The sequence below is a fragment of the Maylandia zebra genome, linkage group LG6 (genome assembly GCF_041146795.1).
Source record: "Maylandia zebra isolate NMK-2024a linkage group LG6, Mzebra_GT3a, whole genome shotgun sequence".
Classification (NCBI taxonomy): Eukaryota; Metazoa; Chordata; class Actinopteri; order Cichliformes; family Cichlidae; genus Maylandia; species Maylandia zebra.
This window is the reverse complement of record NC_135172.1, coordinates 3,547,314-3,559,546: the sequence shown is the minus strand read 5'-3', so window position 1 is coordinate 3,559,546 and position 12,233 is coordinate 3,547,314. Positions and strand designations below refer to the sequence as shown.

The following is a 12,233-nucleotide window of genomic DNA, read 5'->3' as shown; positions in this document are numbered from 1 at the left end:
ATAATACTAATTGCTATTTTCCAAGTGGGATTTTTAGTGTGTCTACATGTGACATGATAAATACCTAACCTGCCAGTTTACAATGAACATTCCAGATACATTTGTTTCTAGAATGACAAAAACAAGCACAAGCAAAAAACAAAAACAAAAACAGTGCAGCCAGCATTTCCCAACTCAGCACGCTCCTCTGTCATTAGAGAGCTGTTATTGTACAATGTGCATTGCAATTTTTACAGTAATCCAGATTAACTGAACTGAATAAATTGAAGTTAATTGATATTGACAATAAGAGAAATGGTGCTACACTCTGCAAACAAAGTTACCACACTTTTATTGGAAATTTAAAGTAACCAAAATTAGACACATATTCTTTGTTAAAGACATTTCGAAATTTAAACTACAGACTTACAGGTTTTTATCAATTTGCTGTTTTTATGGTTCTCTAATCACAAGAGGACAGCATAAAAGGTAAAATTCAATTCACTTTTATTTATATGGTGCCAAATCATAAAAGTCTCCTCAATGCACTTTATCTTGTAAAGCAGAGACTCCATGATAATAGAAAAAAGCCAATAACCAAATGGCCCTATGTGAGCAGCACTTGGTGACAGTGGGAAGGAAGAACTTTAACAAGAAGAAACCTTCGGCAGAACCAGGTTTAGGGAGGAGCAGTCATCTTTGAAAAAACACTTAATGACTACAGACATGAGGGCTATAGGTCTGTAATCACTAAAGCTGTCTATTCCAGTCTTTTTGGAGAAGGGAATGATGGTGGACACCTTCAGACAGGGAGAGGTTGAACAGCCTGGTGAAGATCCCTCACAAGGCCTTGGTTAAAGCCTGCACAGACAGCCTCTGGGATGCCCTTGGAGCCAGGATATCTTCTGGGGTTCACCACCCTCAGCTTCCTCCTGAACTCCTGTTCCTGAAGGGAGAGGGGGAGGTTGGGGGCAAGGGCAGTAGAGGTAGGGTTGGTCTCAAACCGAGCAAAAAAGGTGCTGAGCTTCTCTCACAGGGCTAACACATAGAGAAACAGTCCAAGGAGCTTGGAAAGAAAAGCGTCTGGACTTCTTTATGTTGCTTGAAGACGTTTCACCTCTCATCCGAGAAGCTTCTTCAGTTCTAAGGTCAAATGGTGGGGAGTCCCAAATTTAAGCCCTAGGGGAGTGTCCCCCAAGGGGGTCATGAACCCCCTGTTGATCCTCTACCTAATCACACGAGCAAAGGTCTGAAAACGGGTCTAGGTCACAATCAGCCAAGGTTTCGGATGAGCTTCGGATGCTCCAGTACATCTTTCCAGAAGGAAGCAGGCTGAAGAGTGTGTGTGAGGGGTGTATGGGGTCCTCCACAATGCTGGTGGCTTTGCGGATGGAGTGAGTGCTATAAGTGTCCGTGATGGAGGGAAGAGAGGTTCCAAGGATCTTCTCAGCTGTTCTCACTATCCGTTGTCGGGTATTGCAATCTGATACGGTACAGTTACCATACCAGACAGCGATGCAGCTGCTCAGGACGCTCTCGATAGTCCCTCTGAAGAAGTTGGTAAGAATGGATGGAGGAAGATGTCATGACCCTGTGCCTTCTCGGCTGACTCTGTATGGCTACAAGTGTTTTTGTTGCGCTGCATCTCTCTCTCTCTCCCCTGCACTGCGCTCTACCGGGGCGGAGTCATGACGGCTCCAGCCCCTGGCTCGGACACCTGCAAGCAATCATCTCACTCACTTCTTAAGGCGGCTGCTGAGAGTGCTTCCTCGCTGGATTATTGTGTAACACTCGTCAGTGTCATCACCTATCTGAGCCTTTTTCTGAGTTTCTGTCGTGCCACTACTTACCTGCCTTTCCTCTCTGTGCCAGGATTGTGCCGTTGGTGAGCTAAAGCCGGAGTCCGAGCTACCTGAGCTTCAGTGGATTTTGTACATAGCCCTCTTCTTCCCGTGCCTGTGCTTCCCGGAGACCCTCTTCCTGTGCCCCCTCACCTGTATATATTCGCACCTGGTGTCTGTGTGTGTAAATAAAACGTGAACTTTAGTGACGGTCTGACTCCGAGTCCCTCCTGAGCCTGACAGAAGCTGTGCTTTTCTCAGCATCCGCAGGAAGTAGAGACGCTGTTGAGCCTTCTTGGTTATGGAGCTGGCATTAAGGGACCAGGAGAGGTTCTCCGTCAGGTGGGCACCAAGGAATTTGGTGCTCTTGATGACCTCCACAGAGGATCCAATGATGTTAAGTGGGCAGTGATCTCTTTGTGCTCTCCTGAAATCAACAATCATCTCCTTTGTTTTGTCCACATTCAGAGACAGGTTGTTGATTCTACACCAGTCCGTTAGCTGTTGCACCTCCTCTCTGTATGCTGACTCATCTTTCTTGCTGATGAGACCCACCACAGTCGTGTCATCGGCAAACTTGATGATGTGGTTCAAACTGTGCATTGCTGCACAGTCATGAGTCAGCAGAGTGAACAGCAGTGGGCTGAGCACACAGCCCTGAGGGGCTCCAGTGCTCAGTGTGGTGGTGTTGGATGCTGTTGCCGATCCGAACTGTCTGAGGCCTCTCCGTCAGAAAGTCCAGGATCCAGTTGCAGAGGGAGTCTTTGAACAGCATTCGTACATATGTGTCCACAGATGGCCTCATCTGTGGACACATATGAACTGCAGTGCGTCCAGTGTCATGACCAGCCTCTTCAAGCACTTCATCATGATGGGTGTGAGAGCAACGGGACAGTAGTCGTGGTGGCAGGACACTGGGCACTTCTTTGGCACAGGAACAATGGTTGTGGCCTTGAGGCATGCTGGGACAACAGCAGTGCCCAGGGAGACATTGAAGTTGTCAGTAAGGACATCTATTCAATTCAATTCAATGTTATTTATATAGCGCCAAATCACAACAACAGTCACCTCAAGGCGCTTCATAGGTACAGAGAAAAACCCAACAATCATATGACCCCCTATGAGCAAGCACTTTGGCGACAGTGGGAAGGAAAAACTCCCTTTTAACAGGAAGAAACCTCCAGCAGAACCAGGCTTAGGGAGGGGCGGGGCCATCTGCTGTGATTGGTTGGGGTGAGAGAAGGAAGACAGGATAAAGACATGCTGTGGAAGAGAGACAGAGAGACATCTGTCAGCTGGTCTCCACGGTCTCTGAGCACTCTTCCAGGAATGTTATCTGGACCCACTGCTTTGCGTGTGTTAACTCTGCAAAGAGTTTTCCTCACATATGCAGAGGTCAGACACAGAACCTGGTCGTTGTGAGGGGGGGTGGACTTCTTCACCAACACATCATTCTGAGCGTCAAATTGTGCATAGAAGTTGTTCAGCGCATCTGGTAGGGAGACATCATCATGGCAGGCAGGTGTTGCCTTCCTGTAGTTGGTGATGGCCTGGATGCCCTGCCACATGCGCCGCGTGTCGCTGCTGTTCTGGCAGTTTCTCTGGATTCGTCTGCCATGCACGCGCAGAGGGGGAGGAAAAAAGAAAAAAAAAAGAAAAATGGAGAAACCAAAAAATAAACTTAAAGTTAAAGAGGTACCTACACAGGGAATGTATGTAATAATGTAAATATCTACACAGATATCTACAAGTTATATATGCCATGTAAAGGAACAGGTGCAATATAAGGTGCAATGTGATCAGTGGTACTGCACATGGTGTAAGAGGTATGAGTAGAGGTAGGAATGTTGGTTGCATTATATTAGAATAAGTACGGTTTATAAATACAGTGAAAATGTCCATAAATCTTAACAGCACAGTCAACCTTCAATCAGGGTGGAGGTAGGGCATGTTTGACAGCCTGTGGGTAGAAACTTTTATTGAGTCTGTTTGTCTTTGCCCTGATCGACCTGTAGTGTTTACCCGAGGGAGGGGGGGGGAGTGAGTGTCCAGGGTGCGAGGAGTCCTTGGCTTTCCGCGGAAGTCTTCCAGTTTAAATGTCTCTGAGAGGGTTACTGAAGTGCCAGTTGCCTGCTTTGCTGTCCTCACCACCCGCTGCATCTGAAACATTTAGGAGTGACCAACGTACATGAAAACAAGACAGGAAATCAGGAAGTGGGCAAAACACTTTCTAACACTATTGTAGAGCCTCAGGGTGCTGGACTTTGGGTTATGACCTCTATCATAAGGATCTATCAAAGCAAATTTGTCTGGGATGAGGGGCCAGACAAACTAGGCATCTAGTGCGTGAGGTTGCGAGATGCAGACTAAATATAGTTGAGCTCAGCTCAATGTATAACTCAGCTCTGGAACCAGTTTCCTGGAGTGATTCTGGATTTTGTTCTTACTGTGTTCTGTACATTGGGATTTTCCTTGGTAGATGAAAAGGTTGCTTCTCAGCAACTTGAGTCCCTGAGTGGGGTGCTGGAAAGTGCTCCATCTAGGGACTCGATTGTTCTGCTAGGGGACACTCGTGTGGGCAATGGGTAATGACAGTTTGACGTATGTTTTTGGACATTTTTGGAGCTCAGTGTTCCAACATTCAGAAGAAGGAACTGCTCAAATGGCTAGAGATTGATGAGGTACAACACAAATGCTACGGCAAGGGGGAGCCAGGATGACAGGTCATGGGGGACATAATCTTTCTTTCATTCCATTCTTCCTTCTTTTCTTCTTTTTTCCAAAGACAGGATCATGGTGAAGGTTGAAACCTGGGGCCTCCAAGACTATATGATCCTACATGAAAACTATGTGAAGTACCCTCTGAAGGTCTACTAGATGATGTGAATGCAGTACAATATGGGCCAGACAATATAATGGGGAACAGAAAGAAATAGGCAGGAATACAAGAGGAGCGAAACACCAGCTACTGGTAGAAAGAGCTGTATCCCAAGACTGCAAGACCAGGCTGACCAACCTGTGCACTGCCTGGATTGATTACAAGAAGGCCTATGACTCAGTGCCCCACACCTGGGATGCCTAGATCTATGCAAGATCAACAGGACCCTAAGAGCATTCATCATGATGAGATAGCCTTTATTTGTCAGTTGCAGTTGCCCACAACCGAGATGACAGACCGTACAGCCAATACACAAACATCACATTGGGGAGACAGGTAAGGCTAGGTAGCAAGGGAAAAAAAAACATCAAAATGTGTAACATAAAAGGATAATCCAGCAATACACAGATATCAACACACCATAACACAACAAAACACAGACAAGCAACATGGGAGAATATTCCAGTGTGTATAGCTGGATCTGGGACCGCTGCAATCTTCGATTGCGCCTCCAGCTGATCCACTGTCCACATTGGATGTGAGGTAAGCAGGAACTCAATGGGGATGTGGCGGACAACACTAGAGGCCAAATTCAAGCCCAAGCCCACTAGCACAAGTCACCATCAAGTGCGGGATATACCAAGGAATTGTGCTGTCCCCACTGCTGTTCTGCATAGGCCTGAACACAAAGCTAGGAAAGTGAAAGTCATGACAGGTCAGCTGAATGGTAAGAACAAGAGCCAGGCTATCAACACCTACGCCCTGCCCGTGATCAGGTACCCTGCCAGGATAATAGGCTGGCCAAAGGAGGAGATAGAAGCCACTGACATCAAGACAAGGAAGCTCCTGACCATCGATGAAGGGTTTCACCCCAAGTCCAGCACCCTGAGGCTGTACGCTAAGCAGAAGGAAGGAGACCGGGGACTAGTGGGTGTCACTACCACAGTCCAGGATGAGACAACAAACATCCACGAGTACATCAGTAAGATGGCCCCAACTGACAGCGTGCTCAGTGAATACCTCAGGCAGCAGAAACCCAAGAAACAGGAGGAAGAGGAGGCACCATCATGGAAGGACAGGCCCCTGCACGGTATGTACCACCGGCAGATAGAGGAGGTGGCTGATATCCAGAAATCCTACCAGTGGCTGGACAAAGCTGGACTGAAAGACAGCACAGAGGCACTAATCATGGCAGCACAAGAACAAGCTCTGAGCACAAGATCCATAGAGGCTGAGCAGCCCGTTCTCACTCCTGGGGCGTAGCATCCCGACGTTGCACGTCCCGCGGTGTTCCTGAGGAACGCGAAAGGTGACCTTCTGCGTTCTTATGGTCCGCGAAGGCTTATGGCTGAATTCCAGTGGAATGACGGTCCCGCGGTAATAGACATTCCAGCCATGTGTTCCAGACCTAAACCTAACCTCATTCCAAACCTTAACCAGCAGTTAAATGACGTAAAATAGTGTTTTCCAAAGCCATTTTAAGAGAATGAACGAACATGTGTAGATTGAGTCCAAACCATTCTCATGTGTTCTTCTTTTTCCGATGCTGTCATTTAGGAACGTGTTGGGTACCCGAAAGTGTAAAATGTTGACGATTTGTCACATAGCGTAAAATATTACGCTTAGGGAGTGAGAACGTGTTGGGCTGAGGTCTATCACACCAGGCAAGACCCCAGGTGCAGGCTGTGTAAAGATGCCCCAGAGACAATCCAGCACATAACAGCAGGGTGCAAGATGCTAGCAGGCAAGGCATACATGGAATGCCATAACCAAGTGGCCGGCATAGTGTACAGGAACATCTGTGCCGAGTATAACCTGGAAGTCCCGAGGTCAAAATGGGAGATGCCCCCAAGGGTGGTGGAGAATGACCGAGCTAAGATCCTCCTTAGCTCTGAGCTGATCTGAGCTAAGATCAGATACGACTGACAAAATGGTGGTGGTTAAGCAACCAGACATTGTAGTGGTGGACAAGCAGAGGAAGACGGCCGTAGTGATCGATGTAGCGATACAGAATGACAGCAACATCAGGAAGAAGGAACACGAGAAGCTGGAGAAGTACCAAGGGCTCAGAGAAGAGCTCAAGACGATGTGGAGGCTGAAGGTCACAGTGGTCCCCGTGGTAATTGGAACACTCGATGCAGTGACCCCCAAGCTAGGCGAGAAGCTCCAGCAGACCCCCGGAACAACATCCGAGATCTGAAGAGCCAGAAGAGCGCAGTCCTGGGAACAGCTAAGATACTGCACAGAACCCTCAAGTTTCCAGGCCTCTGGTAGAGGGCCTGAGCTTGAGGAATAAAGAACACCTACAGGCGCGAGAGGGGAGCTTTTTTGAAATTAACTTAAAAAAAAATACAACTTTAACTTTTTCAAATTATTTTTTTTATAAATGTAGAGACAAGGTTTTTCCATTTTTTGAAAGAATGGAACCCAAATCTAGTGACTTGTCAATGTCATTTCCAGTTTCTGTGCTCCTATCACAAGACCAAGCATTGTTAATTCAGAATAATGTCAATGATGCAAAAAACAAAACAAAAAACAAACAAAAAAACAAACAAATAAAATACAAGTGTCCAAACATTTCCCATGAAGTTAAATGCTATTCTGTTTTAACGGTTGTATTTTCTTGAAATGCTGTATTTCTTCTATCTTGCAAGCAATGATAAGTTGTTGTAGCTACTGAAAATGAATCCAGTGATGCAATGTTTGTGTAAATGCATAGTTTCTATTTTATTTTATTTTATTTTATTTTATTTTATTTTATTTTATTTTATTTTATTTTATTTTATTTTATTTTATTTTATGTATTTAGTAATATCAGCTGGGCTCCCGTGATTAAATAAAGGTTTAAAACAGGTCAGAATGAGATGATGAGAGATAGCCTTTGAATGTACCTACTTATGCAAAATTTGCTGCTACTGCATAAATTCATTCATTCATTCATTTATTTGTTCATTTTCAGGCACAACAAATACCTATATTGAACATAAAATCCACAAAACAAATTCAAGTCTTAATCATGCTGGATAGGAGAGTCTAAGGGAGAGGAGTGATTCTGTATTAGCTAGCCGTTGTAAACATTGTAACTGTTCCCACATAATATTGCATGTGCATACTTGGGTCCTTGATCAGTTGGAAATGCACGGAGTCCTTGACAGTAAATAAAATACCCCTAGGTTTTCTTTCCGGTGTCTGTTTAAAACACAGCGCAGGCAGCTTTCTATCAGAACTCATCCTAGAACAGAACGGTGTAAAAAACCCCGACAACAACAACAAAAGCCCCCCAAAAACCAGAGGGTGAACAGAACTTTCAAACAGACATGCACATTACAGCCGTGATGGATCGCGTGTTTCCGACGCATTGATGAGCTGCTTTTTCAGACTAATTTTCTCCAAGCCCACATGCTTTCTTCACAGTTTACCTGCGCTCACGTCTTTGTATGTGTATTTTCGAAAGTTAATTTGTAATATGCATCAGCGACGTTACCATTCATCATCTTTACACACACACCCACACACACACACACACCACAAGGTCAGCCACTTAACCCTCTTTAATCACAGGCGCCATTATCATCATCACGGTATTATGTGGAAATCAGCACCGAGACATAAACTTGCTGTCACGTTTATATTTCAAACGAAAAACGCTCCTGTTCCTACCACAAGGGTTATTTAAAAGCTCTATAATAATCTTCTTCTTTGCCCGAAAACACCCAATTACCTGGACTTTCATTTGCAGTTATTCTTTTCTGAAGCAATTTAAAAGCATTTTTTTTCATCTAACATTTTACGGGAGTTGCGCATAATTTTCCAATAGGCTATAAATTTGCGCTTTAATCATACATCCAACGTGACCACAATTATATACCTTAATAATAATAATAATAATAATAATAATAATAATAATAATAATAACAACATTACATTATGTTACAAACACACACTGTAACGGATTTGAATGATTGTAACACTTTTCCACGCAACGTTTAAAAATATTTCATTATATTAGATTTCATCATTAAAAACAATTTGTAACATTTTTAAACACTCAGACAAAAATCTAAATAAAACAATTTTACTTGCCCACCAAAAGCCTCAACATTGATTTATATGCCCCTGTTAACTTATGTACAGTGTTCCGTGAAAGGATTGCACGGCAATCTAGTTTTGCATTGCAGTGAGTAACAGCTAATTCTTGGCTACAAATGAAAAGCTACTACTGTTAGATTCGACAGGAACAGATTCTCTTGGTTTACTGCGAAACTCAAAATGCATTAATAATAAGTTTTTCTTTTCTTTTTCTAAACCAAATTAGAGATGGTTTAATATTACCCTTTCATACCGCAGGCTTCAGGCCTTCACCTTGGAGACTGTATAGGCGCATTTACCATATGCGCTCAACATTAAATGTTCATACTGGTCGGAGGCTACACTCTCCTTCCCGTCTAAAGAAAGTATTGGTCTGAATGAGTGTGAAGCTTAATAATGTGTTCGAGTGATTAGAGGACGTTAGCGCATTAGACATTAGCTACTGACAGTAGCAGAAAAATATGAACATAATCTCAGATGGTCCAGTAAGCCACACTGAATCCGTTAGAACACGCACCTTGTGACAACAACACGGTGCGTGTCATCCATATGTTTAAAATAAGTGCGCATGAATGTTTCAATTTTTTGAAACAAAGAAAGGGAAAATATATATTGTCACATAAAAAAAGAACTATTATATACAATAGTGTTATTATATTATATTATATTATATTATATTATATTATATTATATCAGCAGACACCCGAAAGGTTGGTTTGGTTGCGACCTACCTTCAGTCCTGTCCTCGGGTGCCTGGAGCCAGTGCACCGCTGCCGAGAACTGCGCACTGAGCCTCGAAGCAGACTGGCAGACCATGGACACGCAGTCAGCTTTTCAGCTGCAAGACACAGGCGCCAAAGACGATATCCTTCACAGATAAATCAAGTACTGAGTGCACATACAAACAAAACATACAAAAGCGCTCCACACTTGATGTAGAGTGAAGTTTTCAAAAGCTTGTCTGTCCAGGTTCCGCTGCCTAACGGATTTGATCCTCCACGTCTTTTCACCGGTTCTGGGTGAAGAGAATCGTGAGCAGAAAACAGGAAAGGATAAGATTGCATTTAAAGCAGACTAGTTTTCTTGTCTCTCAAATACTGGATTTACACCTGACAATGGTGATATCCCCATTTTTGGAATGCTATATTTATTTTATTATTTTTTGCTAGTATTTTGGATTAATTCCCACAGAATGTACAGAGAAAAAAATCTGTCGCTTGGTTTTAGCTAATGTTTGTCATCTTTTTAGCTCTATTGCTTCACGAAGGCTACAACATGTTATTCATTTACAACATTTAAAACGTTTGAAACAATTATATACAAATCCAAAACCTTTAGCATCACGTTTTTAAAATTCCACATATGTTACTGTTGCAGGGATCCCAAGGTCATTAACACCGACATAAAATTATATAATAAGATGTATTTAATTATGTCTTCTTTATTTATACATGTATTTAGTTGTTTATTTATTTATTTTTGTGAAATTAAAGAAATGTGTTGCCCAGTTTCTGTTCAGTAATTACACATAATTGCTTACCTTTAATTTTTAATACCAGGCCTTTTTGAAATAAAGTTCTCCCAACTGAAAAGCAGGATGTTAATTTCAGGTGTGACGGATTACCTGCTGCCTTGATTTAAGAATAAGAATTTATGAGTAATGACGCCATTTGCCAAAAATGTTTCAAAATCAAACTCAGAAATCTGTTTTTAGACAAGAGTGTCTTATTAAATATATTAACATGCCTTTTTCAGACGTGTTTCATGGATAATTCATAAATATATATCTTAAATAACATATATCATACTTTGCGTTTTTTTTCTTTGCGCAGCCTTCAGTGATATGTGAAAATAAACGAATAAAATAATGATATGAGGAAAATACAGGTTTAAATAAACCATACGTGTTGTTTTGTATTGTTTTGAAACATATATTATTGTCTTTTTGTACCTGAGAAGCTGCTTGATTATTATTGTCTGAGAGTCTTTATGCTGTGGGTGTCTCTGTCTTTCAGTTTCTCGGAGAATTTCTCTGTGTGAGACTCTTTCAACCTTAGTGTGTGAGTGTCTCTGTGCGCATGTGTGCGGGCGTCTGTGCGCGTGCGCGTGCGTAAGGAATATCCTCTTGGCCTTGGGAAGAAATCGGCATGCGACACACTGACAGAAAACAGACTGTGGCATACAGGTTCCTCTCAACTAATGAATTCCTGATCTCTCTCTCTCTCTCTCTCACACACACACACACACACACACACACACACACACACACACACACACACACACACACACACACACACACACACACACACACACGCAGACCCTTAAAATCAGAAGCTGCAGCTCACAGCGCAATAAATAAACAAATACATAAATAAAAATAGTGCTTCATCCTTTTTAAAATTTTACTCGGATTATAGTTAATTGAAGCTACAGTGCGCACAAACAAACCTGATTCTGTTTCTTTGTTTACTTTGCTGCAAACACCACGTATTCATTAAATAATGCTGGCAATGATGAGATTAAAATGTCTTTGTGTAAGGAGAGGAGGGCAGTGCTCACTGCGTCAGTGTGTGGTTTCACCAGCTGACCTGCAGGGGGCAGAATAACCCTCTGAAGGTCACCATATAATATTAGAGACGTGAGAGCAAGAAGTCTGTAAAAATAGAAGATTTAACACCTATATACTTGAAAACACAGTATGAACACACCTTTACTTGTTTTCATATTAGTCAAGCAGTAAAACTACTAATATTCAACATAAGAGTTCAGACACGGTGTTAATACCAAACTGTCCAAGCATATTTAATTGATCACAATCTTCCATTGAAGGTTATTTTACCAGGAAAAGTTGTGACTGAATCTAAATTCCTCTGCGTGAACAGAAGCCAGATTGGTTGTAACCTTTACGTGGAGTCTTATTGAAAGCAAACCAGAAAAAATAGGAACTGTATCAATAACCACAGGCATGTAACTTTAACTAAAAGTGCACGCTGCTCCACAGTGAGCATGGATGGAGAGACGGGGCGTCGTTCTGGACAAAACTAAGACTTTAAGAGCATCCATCAGCTTCTGGAAGTCCTCTTTTTCTGCAGCCACGGCAGCTGAAGGCCAGCATAGACGTTCCCCTATGGTAGCCTCTTACCGCTAAGGACTCAACCACAAAGGTTTATCACTAAAATGAAAACTGATCTCTTAGATCCAAACAGTTTAGTTAAACCTGTGAATAAAATGACCACCACAATTGTCCTGTTGATAATAATAATATTACTAATAATAATGATAGTACTTTTTCCTTCTTGTATTTGTTGCCAGCAGACAAAAAGCCTTGGTGTCATTATTACATAAAAAATAAACCTTGGGCCCTAACATGGAAAATATCATCAACTCTGCTTTCTCTCTTCTTGAAAATAAAGGTAAGTTGGGACCGCTTTTGTCCCTGTGCATCA

The 12,233-nt window shown here is 42.6% G+C and overlaps 1 long non-coding RNA gene across 1 annotated transcript; it reads right to left on the bottom strand.

Moving 5' to 3' along the window:
• Nucleotides 1-374: 374 nt before the first annotated feature.
• LOC112434924 (uncharacterized) lies at nucleotides 375-9,732 on the bottom strand. Its single transcript, XR_003024310.2, has 3 exons — nucleotides 9,519-9,732; nucleotides 3,843-3,980; nucleotides 375-3,431 (listed from the first exon to the last, which is right to left on the bottom strand). It is a non-coding gene; the product is annotated as an uncharacterized LOC112434924 (long non-coding RNA).
• Between the last annotated feature and the right edge of the window lie 2,501 nt (nucleotides 9,733-12,233).